The 7,003-nt window shown below is 36.1% G+C and overlaps 1 long non-coding RNA gene across 1 annotated transcript in view; it reads right to left on the bottom strand.

The window, feature by feature from the left end:
• The window catches only part of LOC145720329 (uncharacterized), a 256,420-nt gene that overhangs the window by 32,852 nt on the left and 216,565 nt on the right, over positions 1-7,003 (bottom strand). The window contains exon 2 of the long non-coding RNA XR_014143246.1: positions 4,752-4,808. This is a non-coding gene — a long non-coding RNA (uncharacterized LOC145720329). The remainder of the gene's footprint in view (positions 1-4,751; positions 4,809-7,003) is intronic.

Raw genomic sequence — 7,003 nt, forward strand, 5'->3', positions numbered from 1 at the left:
AAGGAAGGAGGAAAGTTAATGAAGAGGGGAACAGGGACATAAAAGCTTTTGGCAATTGAGAAGGGGGTTAGGAGGTTTTAATTTATTTTACTTGCCAAACTCTCAAATTATAATAAGGAAAAGAAGTGCTGTTCTCTTGGAGATTATTTCCCCCATTAGTTGCCAGGGATAACGTAATGTCAGAGACAAACAGGAAATTGGTGGGCCACAGGCTTGCTGTTATTGCCTGGATCTTCTTTCCATGCCACATGTTTACAAACATGCTCTGTTCCCCTTGACAAAAGCAGACACAGACGCACAGGGACTTCAAGGCTTTGCATTGTGTGTGTGAAATGGTTTCATTTAAGAGCTCCTCCTGTCAATTCTCAGACAATGCAGAGGACAGGGAGGGAATGTCAGTGACTGACTAAAAGCTAGGTTGGGCAGGAGACTTTATATATATATATATACACATATACTATACATATAAATGCACACACACACATATATGATGAATAGACACTCAAGACTAGAATTCGTTATGGAAAATTTGGCTTACATGGCTGCAATCTAAGCCAGGAAATACTGAACTTGAATGTTAGTATCTTTGTTTCTTGGAGGCTTCACAGTGGCGCAGGAGGGTGGATCTCATCCCAACAGTCAGTATGGAAATAAAGGACTATTTTGTGAGTACCTGCCAGTCCTGTGACTATTTACTGCTATTTACACAGCAATAGACAAAGTTCCTCATACAGCATGGGAGGATCAACGCTGTGAGGTTTCTTAATATTTTCTTCTCTTTGGCTCCTCCAACTCAGGAGTCAAGAGTCAGTGGCACAAAAATAAACATTTAAATCTGTTATATCCTACATTCTCTGCCTCAGTGTTGTCCCTTTACGTACAGCTCTTTAAATACTTGGAAGACTCTATCTCTGTAGGTGCTCCTAGGAGAAACACAGAACCACTTTTCCTTTATCAGTCCCATGCACGCCCACATAAATTTCTCCTGTGCTGCTTTAGGCCTAGCCTAATCCTCAGCGGTTGTGAGGCTTGGTGGGATTGGGGAGCTCAGAGGATTAGCAATTCATTCTTTGCCAAAAATCACCTAATGTACTGCATTTGTAATAATCCCAGAGAGGTTTATCAGCTCTGTGTTTAGATTCAGGGTAGAGGTGAAGACTTACACTTTTTAATATGAGGATGGAGAAGATGGGTCAGCAGCTGACAGGGAAGGACGCTCACTTACATGTGTGGCCCTATATAAAATTACAAGCAGCCTTGAAAGAAGTATTTCAGGGACAACAAAAAGAAATTTCCCCTGATGCCTACAGCTGCTCAATTTGCCTACAGACTTTATCTTGAATGCATGCATTCATTCAACAAACATTTATTGAGCATGTATTCAGTGCTAGTCATTGCCCTAGACGCTGAAGATATGGCAGTGAATAAAACAGAAAAGGTCCCTGTTCTAAAGAAGTGTAGTTCAAATCTAATGATTGAACAGTAAGGAATTTGGATTTTTCAGTCATATCTTATTGAGAGCGAATTTATCAGCTCTTTTCCTTAAAGAAGTTTTAGGAGTGGTATAGGTGAGAAATTAAATTTCTAAAATGTGGTATGTATATGTGTGTGCGTGTGTGTGCATACATGTGTGTGTCCGTGTGTGTTTATGGCAAAAGGAGATTTGAAGTCTAGAGATAATCCCTTCCTTACTTGTCATTCTTATCTGACAAAAGCCAAGCACAATAGAAGAGATTGACTTTGAATTTGAGTGAGAACGAATAAAGCAGAACATTGAAGATGGCAAAACTAAACAGATGTTGAAAGTTTGTAGATATTTTTTAAAAGGAAATATACGACTTTTATTGAGAAATGCAGCCAGAGACCAATTTGCTTCCCTGCTACCTCTCAAATCAATCTCTTAGCCATTCCTTTATATGAGAAATCAGGAGACTAAATTACTGGCATGCTAAGATGTGGTTAGAAAAAATAGATGATTTCTATCTCAGACTTGTCCTCTTGTGAAAAGTGAAAACCCAGCAGAAAATCTTAAAACTATAAATATCACAGATTCAAGAAGAGTTAATTTAACCCTGCCTGTGTTCCCCTCCCCCCCCACTCATGTAAATTATACATGTATGAAATGGAGAAAAAAAATCCTTTTTGTTTTTCAATGACTGGATAAAATGTTTTTGTTTTTTGGGTTGTTTTGTTTTGTTTTTTCCTAATTACTTAGCACTGAAATTTTTCCCCAAAGAAGTTTCTAATTAAATATTTAGCTAAGGAAGCATTTTTGAGTAAAGGTAACTAATGAATTATACAGAACATGTTTTACTAATTGTTTCCGAACATAAAATATGGAATTAAACCACTAAAGTTTTTTTTAGAACTAAAGAACATCCGTCCTCCTTTTATATTTATTTTCTGTACGTGCACTTGGCATTTCATCATTGGGGTTTGATATTCATAAGGGTATGAATTGTTTTTTTGCTTATTAGTTTCAAGATGTTTCCCATGTCTTGACTGTTGAAAAAAAGTATCCATTATAGAGATTTTAAGTTTCCTCAATTGACCTTGACTTCTATTTCCTTTGCGATCCCCATAACTCCCTTGTACACAGTAAGTACAAAGTCCACCCTTGTTGCAGGACTTAAGGTGAGTCAAATGGAATAACTTTGGTGAAACCCATCTGAAGACAGGACAATCAACTAGTTCTAAGTTTCTCCTAAACCAAGACTCCCTGGGTCACATTCTTTAATCTCTGGCATTTTAGCCAAGTATAATTACCTGAATCATATAACTATAGTCAAATGTATCACACGGGCCTTAAGAAATCTGATCAGTGTTTTATTAATCAATTCTTTAGAAATGTAGAAAAGGTGTGACCTATAAATTTTCCACCTGCTCCTTTGTGGAGCTGGAAGTTTAGGTGAGTAGGTGTAATAGGAAATAAAACATCATTTTAGAAAGTTAGACTTTGGCAAGTAACAATTTATGAGACTAAGGAAATAGAATATGAGCCATCCTTTTGTGCTCCAAAGAAAATGCCTTGGAGAGGTTATGAATAAAGAATACTCACTGAAGCAGAAAAATTCAAAAGAATGCAAGCTCTAAAATTTCAATAACAATGAACATGTTTTTATGTTGGCTTGCAACTTCTCTGCAGATGTTACTTTGAAAGTTTGGACTTTTGCTAGATCTTAGCATAAAACGTGTATCTTTGGTCTAATCATGGAGATTTGGTTAGGGAAGGACAGCTGGAAATAGCTTCTGGAGATAGATCTTTATGTTTTCCCAAGGTAAACATAATTCTTGTGTTTTGGTATAGAAAAGATCTTTTGTAAGCCAACCCACTACAGTAAAATTATGGCATAAATCTGGCTGAGTGTTCTCTAGGGAAGCAGTAGAATAAGCAGAATTTAGTTGACGTGCTGTTTCTTCTGCCTGCACCTGACACTTACTGATTTCAGCTCATATCTCATCGAGTTTGTATTTGGATTCAGGTAAATCCAAAGTCATACATAATTGGTCGCTGCACAAAAATGAAATGGTTAGTGCCTGTGTGTGTTTTGTTTGTGTGTGTGTGTGTGTGTGTATAAAATCATTTCAATGGAACAAATTGTTATCACAGAATCATTTCTATTTCTTGTAAGGTAATTGGATATTAATTTAGAAAATGTACTAAGAACAACAACAACAACAAAAAAGCCAGGAAACACTTTCAGAGAGGAAAATACAAGTGCATAGTCTTACATTCTTGTGGGGAGTTCTGATCAAAGGACAATTACAATGAGGTCTTGGTTACATCCTCTGTTGTCTGCTACTATGAACTTCACATCTAGTACTACCAGTATTATGAATAGAACAAAACAACAACAACAAAAATAAAAACAGATGAGCAACCAAAGAAAAACAGACAAGATTTTCATTCAAAATGATGGGTTTGAATTCCAGCCTTTTAATTTACTAACCATGGACTTGTGCCCAATGTTTTTATATCCATTTTCATATTCTTACAGAAGAGAAAAAGATGGGGTGCTAATAGTTACTCTTTGTGGTAGAAAGGAAATTTTATTTGTCACTAACAAGAAAAACAATTGGTATACTATTAATCCTTGAACAATGAGGGGGTTAGGGATGCTGCCCCCCCCCACCCGCCATGCAGTAAAAAGTCCTGTAGAACTTTTGACTCTCCAACTTAACTACTAATAGCCTACTGTTGACTGGAAGCCTTACTGATAACATAAAGAGTCAATGCAAATTTTGTATATATATTACATGCAGTATTCTTACAATAAAGTGAGCTAGAAAAAAGAAACTTATTAGGAAAATCATAAGAAAGAGAAAATAACACTTACAGTACTGTACTGATAGAAAAAAATCACATAGAAGTAGACCTGCACAATTCAAACCCATGTGGTTTGAGGGTCAATAGTATACCTGTGAAATATTTATTATTTGTTATATATAGGTAGTAGAATAAGGTATAAACTTTACAATTTAAAAGATTACAGTCTCATTAATCTTTCTAGACCAACATGATCTCTCAAACTCAACTTCAGCATTATACAGTATATGTCCAAAGTAGATGACAACTAAGAGTACATCTGTCATTTCAGAAACATTATTGCTGACGTGTTTTTCTAGTGTCATTTAAATTCTTTTGGGTTAGGTTTAAATATGTTTATATTTGGTATTCCTTCTCATTCCAAAAATTCCTCTTCATCTATCTGAAGGCTTTTATGGAAAAAAAAACTACATATAACACTTACATTTTTATAGATGGAGTGCTCTCATCTTTGTCATCTCACATTATGCTCGCTGTGACCCTGGGAAAGTAGACTGTGATGTACTGTTATGGATTGAATTATGTCCCCCTCAAAAAAAATACTGAAGTCCTAACTTCCTATGTACCCAAGTAAATGACTCTATTTGCAACTAGGGTTGTTTCAGATACAATCAGTTGAAATAAGGAATACTGGAGTAGAATGGGCGTTTAATCCAGCCTGATTGGTGTCCTCTTAAAAGAAGATGGCCATGTGAAGACAGAGACTCACAGAGAGAAAGCCATGTGCTGGCAAAGGCAGAAACTGGAGTTGCGTAGCTGCAAGCCAAGGAATGACAAAGATGGCTGGCAAACCACTAGAAGCTAGGAAAAGGCAAGGAAGGATTCCCTTACAGGTGTCAGAGGGAGAATAGCCCTGTTGACATCTTGATTTCAGACTTTTAGTCTCCGGGACTATGAGACATTAAATTACTGTTGTTTTAAGACACTCAGTTGGTGGTACTTTGCTGGGGCAGCCCTTAGGGAACTAATAGATGAGTCCTTGACACTAGCTAACATTCACTGAGTGCTAAGTGTGTATCATGCACCAAGAGTTCTCATAGTCTATGAGGTATTTCCCAGCATTATTTATATTCTACAGATTAGGAAATTAAGGTTCAGAGAGGTAAATTTGTTGGACAAAATTTATACAACTAGTATGTGGCAGAAATTGTTTTTGATTCATGAACCTGAGAATAGGATTCATTAGTCCAACTTTGAAGATGAGTAAATTGAGAGTGAAAGAAATTGACATACTCTTCACCTTATCTTTTTAAAGTTAACTATATTCATTTCCTGTGCTCTTTTTCTTGTGCCTATTGACCCAAACATTTTCTTTTTTACCTTTTTCTTTCCCTATGTAGACCACATGCCCCTCATTTATGGTACCCTAAACTGAGTGAGTCATCTGGTAAAACTATGACCAATGGAACATTTAGAGGGAGGATGACCCTGTTATTCATACATATTTTAGTCAATTCAGCACTTTATAGGGCCAGCCTTGAATAGCAGATGAGTTTAATGCCTGTTTCTTAATAAATTCTTACTAAATTCTATGTCTGAAACTAATATTACACTGAATGTTAACTAACTGGAGTTTAAATAAAAACTTGAAAAAAATTCTTGTAAATGTGATAATAACTCATTTATTGAGCACTACTAAGTATTAGCTATCATATTAGGTTTCTAAATACATGACTTTATTTAGATTTTGCCCGTTGTCCCACAAGATCTTTATTATTGTATTATTTATAATACCAAAGAAGAGCTCCATAAGGTAAAAATAAATTTTGTTTTATCTTCATAGGTGGGTTTGCCATCTTCTACATACAGAGGGAATAAATTCTAGTAGGGCTAAAGGACCACTCAATAAATCAATAATCATTATAGGACCAGAACTAGAAGTCAGACCTCTTGACTTCTAATGTAGAATTCTTCAAACTGGTAGTTTTAAGTTGTTCATCACGTAAAAATTACCTGGAAATTTTGTTAAAAATATAGAAAACTGGAATCTTTTAGGGTAGGGCTCAAGAAGCTAAATTTTGTGTTTCCCAGTAAGTTCTTAAGCATTTTAAATCGCTAAAACTATGGTCAGGGAAAATATATTAGTCACTTAGCTGGAGCCTGAAGAAATAGCCTGGAGAAGAAAAGTTTTTTTTTTGTTTTTTTGTTTTTTTATTGAATGATTTTTAATTTGATATTTCACACACTGTCACTCAAATTTCCTCAATTTCTAAAATTATTTTATGCCCTGTGAGTTTCTATACAATGTTTATTTCTTTTTTTTTAAATTTTTTTATTGTTATGTTAATCCCCATACATCATTAGTTTTAGATGTAGTGTTCCATGATTCATTGTTTGTGCATAACACCCAGTGCTCCATGCAGAACATGCTCTCCTTAATACCCATCTCCAGTCTAACCCATCCTCCCACCCCCCTCCCCTCTAGAACCTTTAGTTTGTTTTTCAGAGTCCATTGTCTCTCATGGTTCGTCTCCCCCTCGGATTTCCCCCCCTTCATTCTTCCCCTCCTGCTATCTTCTTTTTTTTTTTTCTTAACATATATTGCATTATTTGTTTCAGAGGTACAGATCTGAGATTCAACAGTCTTGCACAATTCACAGCGCTTACCAGAGCATATACCTTCCCCAGTGTCTGTCACCCAGTCACCCCATCCCTCCCACCCCACCCCCCACTCCA

Source organism: Leptonychotes weddellii, chromosome 2 (assembly GCF_054177405.1).
Source record: "Leptonychotes weddellii isolate Sample4059 chromosome 2, ASM5417740v2, whole genome shotgun sequence".
In the NCBI taxonomy this organism is placed as follows: Eukaryota; Metazoa; Chordata; class Mammalia; order Carnivora; family Phocidae; genus Leptonychotes; species Leptonychotes weddellii.